The 9,036-nt window shown below is 31.6% G+C and overlaps 1 long non-coding RNA gene across 1 annotated transcript; it reads left to right on the plus strand.

Annotated features, from left to right (window-relative positions):
- The first annotated feature begins 419 nt into the window (after positions 1–419).
- Positions 420–8,656, plus strand: LOC124365266. Its single transcript, XR_006922724.1, has 3 exons — positions 420–566; positions 4,988–5,137; positions 8,494–8,656. It is a non-coding gene; the product is annotated as an uncharacterized LOC124365266 (long non-coding RNA).
- Positions 8,657–9,036: the final 380 nt, after the last annotated feature.

Raw genomic sequence — 9,036 nt, forward strand, 5'->3', positions numbered from 1 at the left:
AAAGCAGATGATGATGAATTTTCTTTCACTTCAAAAAAATGTCGTAAACTTCAAAAGGAGGCTGAAAACGAGGTTGATGAATTCTCTTTCACATTAAAGAAAAATTCTGCCAAACAACAGGAAACGGGTGATAGATGGATGAATTTTCCTTTACGTCCACCAAGAGAGCGTCCAAAAGGAACCGAAATAGTGATGTTGACATGTTTGCTTCTAGTAATGAATCCTCTTTCAACAAGAATAACGTCACGCCAGGCCCATCTAAAGTTAGAAGAACCGATAATGAAGGTGAATTCCATATTGCAGAGAAAAAAATTAGTCCTTTGAAGGATAACGTTTTTGTTTTCCCGGAAAAGCCTAAAAGAAAGCGTAACAATGAAAAGTCTTATTGTTGATGATGAACCTGGCCCAGAGGTTTAAAGTACCTCTGTTTACCAAGCAAGAAGAACCTATTGTAGGTCCAAGTGACATGGAAATGGAAAAACAAGCAGTAAAACAAAGCACTGTAGATCCGAAAGTTCTGGTCACGTATAGTAAAACTTAATCCACCTGTAGTAAACATTAAAAAGGTATGTGTTTGGTTGTATAGTGTAGGGTTTAATATAATTTGATACTTATTTTGACTTCTTTGTTTTTTTCTCTTAATTATTATTATTTGTATCCAATAATTGTAATAGTGATATGATTTACGATCCAATAAAAATTTAATTAAAATTTAAATTTCATAAAAATATAACAGATATTTTTATATAGTTGTATATTTGAAATTGGCTACATAGGTAATGAAAATGAGATTAACCTTAAAGATTTTTGCATTATTTTGTGTAGTATTTATGAATTTTTAAAATATAAAATGCCCTACATAGTAAAAGTGCAAATGTATTGTTTGCCCTTTCAAACTTTTTCGTCCTTTCACAAGTACACACTCTGTGAATAAATTCCCACATATTTTGTGAATAACTATAAATACATTGAAATATACATTTATCTTATATGTATATTTTACTACATATAATTGTATGTGTAAATAAAATGCAATATATGAAGTATAAGTTGAATTTTATAATTCGGTGAATAGTAAACTCTAAAGTGTAGTGAAAAATAGTTTTCTGATAACACTTTCAGTATATAATTCTGTATTAGGTATGGCCATCTCTGTCTGTGTAAGTTGAGGTGTAAAATGATACTTGTTGATGCACCTGTAGAGGACTTGCTGAGAGATTCTATATGTAATCACAAATCCTTAAAGGATTTTTTGCACTAGTGTCGAAACAGAAAAGGTGTTGACAAATCGACAAAACATTAAAAAAAACCAACAAATGAGATGGTTAATGATTTGTTATGCAGGTATGCTACAGGTCAGGGAAATCAGGGAAGTCAGGGAAAAAAAACAGGACTGGAAATCAGTTAAAAGTCAGGGAATCCGGTCCTCAATTCAGGGAAAAGTCAGGGAATTTCGACTTTGGTCAGGGAAAAATATAAAATCCCTTTACACAAATAAACTTACTGCTGCCGCGCGCCGAGTCCAAGCCTGCAGACGACGCGGCGCATGAAGCAGGCTTTTTTATATTTGCCACCCTGTTAGCCTCAACACCCGCTTTTTTCCACCCATTAATTGCCAAAAACCCTGTGGATTGCATCGAAAAAAGTCAGGGAAAAATAACAAATTTGGTCTGGAAATCAGGGAAAAGTCAGGGAATTTCATTATTGGACTCCTGTAGCAACCCTGATATAATAATTACCTGTTACTTGAGATGTATAAAGTTCACTGATGTTCATTGCACTTTTTTCATTACGAATTGCATCCAATCCTTCAGAGTTACTTATAGTCACCGTTTCACCATGTTAAAAAGTATTTTACAAGTAAAAATTAATATTATAGATACATGTCTATTATCAAATTGCTCACACTAGTCAAAAACAATAACTCTGTTATCAACATGTCCGTTAGCTAAATGCTTATGTACCAACTAATTAACATTGGTTTTCCCCTGGTAAAAATCACAGGAAAGTGCAAGGAAGTGGAGGATGGAAAAAATTCATGGATTCACCCAATTCCAGTTTAAAAGTTCATTAATTAAGTTTGTGCTTAAAAAAAAAATACTTTCAATTTTCTCCGATGAAATTGTTTAAAAAATCTAAGATAAAATCATATCATTTTGAAACCTTCTAAAAGGAATTAACTGCAATTTTGTATTGTTCATTTGGTAACCATTAGAAATGAACCAATAATTTTATTTTGATAGGAACTGGCATGTACACAAATTTTCCATTGTTTTCATTATTGTATTAACCTGTTGACGAGTGCGCACGGCATTTGCCGTGCCGCTGTGTGACGGTCCATACTGAGTGCCTCATTAACCATTGAACAGACTTTTAGGGAGTAAAATGAAAAAAAAACTTTTAAAATGTTAATAAACTTGTTTATTATAGTTTAAATTTATATAAAAATACATTGTAGATTGTTAAAAGCAATAATCTCGTTTTTAAAGCTTTGCTAGTGTGTGATACTGCTCAAAACAATGATATATACAAAGGGCGACCTCACATGTTGAAATTTATAGCTGGTTTCTTTTCTTCTTTGTCCAGTTCAAGTGGTGTGTTTGCACACATAGCACTGCCTGAGTTTACGCTTCTTTGTGTTCATTCTGGGGGAGTGGCCTTATAAAATGGCGACCTTGGAGGCGTAGCGGGTCTTGTGTCCTACCTCCGTAAAATAGTTTTAAAGGTTATCACCATGTGCCACCACGATACAGGACTAGCAACACTGTACAGCGACACTATTAGGAACAACTGAAAAGTTCCAAAAATCTTCACTAGACGTCACTGTAAGTCAGTGAGAACGAACTGACAGTCATTAGTCTGCAACGGAAAATGCCGTGCTTCCTCATATGGGACCAAACGGCAAATGCCGTGCGCACTCATTTGGGTATGTTTTGCGGCACTCGTCAAACAGGTTAAGGATGTTGTATACTATAGTTTTGCATTTATTTATTAAGATTTTTGAAATTTGTATTTTAGTACAAATTTGTTTGAACACAAGCTCCTTTGTTCTATCAAATAGTATACAACCATTAACCCTTCTTCTGAAGTTTTATTGGAATCAGAAATCAAAATTCTTTATTACATGGACTTTGAGAACAGTAATAGTGTCAGTTAATACAAATATGAGTGTTAATACAATGACAGTGCGTGTTTTCCCAATGGAAATCAGAATAAAAATATTTAGTCTTTATGGCAGTTTTCTTATAAACTCCTCCACTGTGTAGACTGGATTCTCGGTCAACCAGGCATTAACCTTGCGTTTCAAGGCATCACTTGTCACTCGTTTAAAGTCTGTAGGAAGAAGGTTGTACAGTTTGGCACCAATAGAAGTGGCTTTCTTGTCATGAAGGGCCGTCCGGTGTCTAGTGACTGGGATTCTTGACGCATGTCTGGTGTTGTAATGGTGTCTTCTGATGTTGTTTGGGGAGACCAAGTCGGTCTAACGTGGAGGATGACTTCTTGAATGTAGATTGCTGTGGCAGTTTTAATTTTGAATTCCTTAAAAGTATCTCTACAGCTGTCACGTGGTCTCAGGTTGGCTAGGGTTCTGACTGCTAGCTTTTGCCCTGTCAACACTCTCTTGAGGTTATAGGCTGATGTACTGCCCCACACTATAATGCCATTGGTTTTAATGCACATGTTAGCATAAGGATATATCAGACAGTTATTTATGGATAAAACACATCAATTAGTATTTAACTCTCCAATCAAACCAAATAGAAAATGTAACTTTAGAACAATGATTGGAACACAAAACGTGTACGTGTATTTTAATCAATGAAGTAAACGCCAAACCCAATAAAATGATACTGAGGACTTCAAAAATAGTTTTTACTTTTCAACACGGTTCTGTGTAATACAGAAATCATAAAGACCTTTAAATTTGAGAATTAGAGAACACAAAGGTATTACAAAAAAGGGTTTATTAGTGGGAAAGTCTAAAAATTTCTCAGCATTACTGGCCTGAATACCATGAAGTGTGTTGAATTTATCAAAATGTATTGTATAGAGAATTTATTCAAATAAAAATAACTGAAGCTTCATACATACAATTTGAGCAAGCAATGTAAACTTTGTTTTGAAGTCAGTCTACTTAAGGCACTAGTAATATAATCATTGTTAATCTATGAAATCTAACCAAGATTAAATGACTGAGGTCCAGAAAAAGAGATAGGAGTAAACTGTAAGCTGGATATGACTATCCACATATATTTTGAGGATTCAACAGGTCTGAAGAATACATAACGAGCTATTGTGCAAAGTAGACTATTTCCATTTTTCTATGTTTTTGAGACAACTCCAAAATTGTATTCGTCGTATTTTTTTACATCGTACTAAACAGGTTTTATTAAAAAATTAGCTACATATACAATCCTGAATAACTTTTGTGTAACAATTTATAACTGTCTTTTAAAATTTAGATTAATCCATAGCTGTTTAATGTACACCCTTGAGCGATTAATGTAAAAAATTGTTGGTAGGGCACTTTACATGAAACTGCCTATTAAATTTTTGTCATTTTGGCCAATTTGATCTCCTTTTTTTTAACAATCTAATGTTAGATTTAGTACAAATCAGGTTATATCCAATTTTTTTTTAATATTATGATATATCCATAATAGGTAAAATAGGATACCTTTTACAAATCAAGTTATATCCAACTAGGCTACTTATTAAATAATTGAAAAATGTACAAGCATCTGAGATAAAAAATTACAATATTCAAACCAAAAGGAGACAAAGAAGAAATTAATAAACATCCAGCAATGTATTAGTTTGCTAAAAAATTACTACTTCCTTCTGTAACGTTACCAAATTGATGTATAACTTGTTTTGCAAGAATAACTCCTCAGAGATGTCCGTTCAGGTTTCAATTGTAACGCTTAATTTTTTTTGCTATGATATTGTAACTAAAATAACGATAGTGAATTGTTTCTTATTCTAGGAAGTTGAAGATGAGGAGGTTGACGAACTAGCCAGAGAGTTGCATAATGCTACTATAGTTTGTGTTCAAGCCACTTGTCGTTGTAAAGCCCAAAGGCCAGTTGAGAGAACTACTGTTGCCTCAGGCAAGAACTTCAAGAAGTTCCGAAAAGTAAGTGTATTACTTTTATTCAAAAGCTAATTACATGATAAACACAGATGCAAACTGTGCAGCTTGGAAGACTGCAACACTGTGGTAGACTTTATAGGAGCTCTGTACAGCTATCACACGTGTATTAGATGAAAGATGTTGAATTATCATTCAAGAATTTGAAATATTACTCATTGAGTGACAGCTAAAATTCAAGGCCTCATTGTTAAAACATCCATTAATACAAAAAGAAGTTCAATTTTGTTATGGAATATTTATGTGTAGTTGGAAAACAGGACAAAACCGTATCACTTGGGTTGTTAATGCTTACTTCAAAAACTGGAAAAAACGTCTATTTTTTTAATTTTTAATGAGATGATTACTAGCTACTAGATGAGCACATTACTAGTCCACAAAGAGCAATTTTGGTACAAGCTCATCTTTTGGATGCAAGGTAAAACTAAGTATACAAATTTGATTAAATCTTGAAATAGGAATGGACGCATCTAGGATACTATTTTAGAGCCATTAGAAACATTAATTCTCTCTTTTTAATGTTCAACGTTTAAGTTTTTAGTGTTAATAATTTTCAAAAATATTTATTAAGAAATTATTTTGAATAATTTACCATAGGATCAATGTTGATCAGATCTACTTTTTCTTTACACTGTTCTGCAACCTTACTCATATTTATGAAAGTTGTGATGCCGTCTTTGTTTTCTAAAAAATTGGTTTTACATGTCACAAAAAATGAGTGAGCTTTTAAGTTTTGTACATCTGTTTTATGGTTTATTAAAAATAAAATTTATAAAGTTTGCATTTTCAGGTGCAGTGTTAGACCTTATATAGTGCTTTCTTACATTTCATTAAGTTAAAATGCTTGGATCAATTTATTTGACTGCTCCTGGGAAATTCAATTTTTGACATAGTAATTGGTTATACTCTGATTGCCATTATCATGGGTGACCAGATGATAGACCTGTTAAATCATTGAGTCTGCTAGCAACATAATTAGCAGAACTCAACAATACTTTTATCACTTTCATTCTAAACCCTCAAGCTGAAATTAGGTTAAGAAATTATACTTTTATGGATTACAATCAAAACTTCTCATTTTAGATAGATAATAATTTTATTAAATACTAAAATAATTTTTTTTTCTTTTGTATAGAGTTTTAGCATTGAAAACTTGCTTCATGAAGTGCACGGTAATTTTAAGGGTTTATATTTGCTGATAAATAAATAAGCATGATATATTGGCGTTCTCTGTTTTAAGCCTACTTAAATTTGTGTGTATTGTACTTTTTAAAATTGTTCTATTTTTATGTTCAAAATATTTGTATTTTTTTAAACTCTCATGCCAATATAAACATAAGACAATCTTGTTGAAATTTACATTGGTATTGGTAGGCAGCTATAGGTAGCAATACATCCACTAGTTTATGATCACACTCTATTCAATAAGTCATTATATTAGGATGGCCGGGTGGTCTAAAGCACTAGTCCCAAGAATTAGAACATCTGCTTTGAGTTTAATTCCCGTTTATGATATTTGTAATCCAGATTCTACAAGTACAACCGTTTAGTCTTGTTCCATTGTTGTCTACATGTATGGCCTACACTTGCACATGATATTTATTGGGTTTTTGTTTATGTGCATAATTTATAATTGGCTAATTCTTTAACAGACCTTCTATAACATGTGTTAACCCTCCGGGGCGTCCATTATATTTTATGAAGTGCACACCTGTTTTGTGAGGTTTTGCAGGCAATCCTTGTAAAATCTATAATAAATCTAAATATTAACTTAAAATATAAAGTGTTATATACCATTTTTTCTGCAAAGAACTGAGCTTTCAGACTGTGTAGCTATAAAGTTAGAAAAATAATTATCTCTTACCGTAGAAGTAAAGAAATTAAAATAAAAAAAATTAAAAAATTGTTTAAATAAGAATGGATATGTATTTGAAATATTAAATATATTGAAAATTCAGAATAGCCAAATTATGGGGAATTTGTCCTGGACAGAAATGTATAATGTTAAATAGTTTATATATTTATTTTATACATATTTTTATGAAAAAGTGCACATTTGACAATTTTTCCTAATTGCAGTAGTTATATAACACATTGATATAACAATGTTCTTAGTCTTTTGCTATCAAAATGTTATATATTTTTCACATACAAATCAGAGAATTCATATTCATTACCATCTAATTTTATATTATATATATATGAGACAGCTTCTAAAAGTATACTTTGAAGAAAATAAACAGAAATTTTTACAAAAAAAATATTATAAGATATTAAAATATAGCACAAAAATTCACAATAACACACACACAAAACAATTAGTAACTATATAACTACGAATTGACAACTATATAGCAAAGAAAACAGCACAAAATACACTGTAAATGGTGAAATTTACACTTTCGTATCTCAGCAGCAACAAACAAGGCATATACTCTTCACTGGAAACAACAGCTGATGAAAACGATGTAGAATAATGTTCAATACAGTCTACGAGAAATCCAAAGACACTAAACACAAAGTAAAATTCACGGGATTTCGAACTGTATAGATTATATGGCGATTTGACCGGTATTAGCGTCGTCGTAAAATGAATTTAAAGAGATGAATGTTCATAGTCGAAATTTTCGACGATGACGTTTAGTGAAAGTCCGAGTCGTCGAAAAATATCGGACAATGGACGCTTTGAGGGTTAAAGAGTCATAAATATATCTTCCAATGTCCATCGCTGAAAGAATGACTATCACTTTTTTGTAATACCTATTCTAATTTATGTAATGCACTGTTGACCTATGTGGACTTTTTTACACTTACACATGTACGTGTCTTAGTGGAGAATATAACTGTAATTCTTTGAATAACATATATAAAGTGGTTTACTTTAATGCTTCTGTTACACTCTAATGAATAAAATAATAAAACCATGGATACGAATGTTAATTTTAATTAAAATAAAAAATCAAATACATATTAAACAAAATTAATTAAAGTGTTTTACAATTTCTTAATTTGTTTTTTAAACATTTTTTATTTTTAAAAAATTTTTTGAAAAAGGTTACCGAGATCAAGAATGATACTCTTTAATTCTGTATGGATCTAGTATAGTTTTAATTTTGTTTTCATGTATTTGAAGTGTTCTTGATTTTTTTGACTTACAGTTTTATTAACGTCTATTAATTTTTCCCTTTTCTCATAGTGTGGAACTTTGACTAAATAACTATAACAATCACCATACTTTCCCAACAGTTTTTCATGATTAATATCATGGCAAATGAACGTTTTTGGATGTTTTATTTTATAAACATGTCTGTTTTTAACTAATCAAGCCCGGTTATTCATAGGTTGTGTCATTGAACAAGAGAGCAGTTCCTCATATAATCGGTGGTAGTGTGACTTGGTGCCCCATAACGAAATCTTAGAGCCCCCAGACGACTTTTTACTACCAGATCTTCCCAAACACCAGCCCACCCCTGAGGACGACTGGGGCTTCCAGAACACCAAGAAGAAGGGGAAAAAGCTTATTGAGCAACCATTCTTACTTACCTATCCTTACTGCACTCATTTATTGTCGAATATGACGTATTTCATCAATCTATGTTTTTATACATTCACAAATAACAAGCTGTGATTTAGTTTAGTTATACAATTTAGTTTTAATGAATTGATTGTATAGTGTGAGGTTAGTGCCTTATAATAAAGTAAATTTAATGTTTGTTTTGTTTTGGTTGAAATGTTTGTACAACTCAAATGCGAGGTGTCCTAGTTTATTTCATATGTATTGTTCCTAATTTCTATACTGAATTAAATTATTCTATAATGAAACCTATATAATAAAATATTTCCTTTTATTTTTTATTGTTTATTCAAAGTAACATAATTTGTTT

This window comes from Homalodisca vitripennis, chromosome 6 (assembly GCF_021130785.1).
Source record: "Homalodisca vitripennis isolate AUS2020 chromosome 6, UT_GWSS_2.1, whole genome shotgun sequence".
NCBI lineage: Eukaryota > Metazoa > Arthropoda > Insecta > Hemiptera > Cicadellidae > Homalodisca > Homalodisca vitripennis.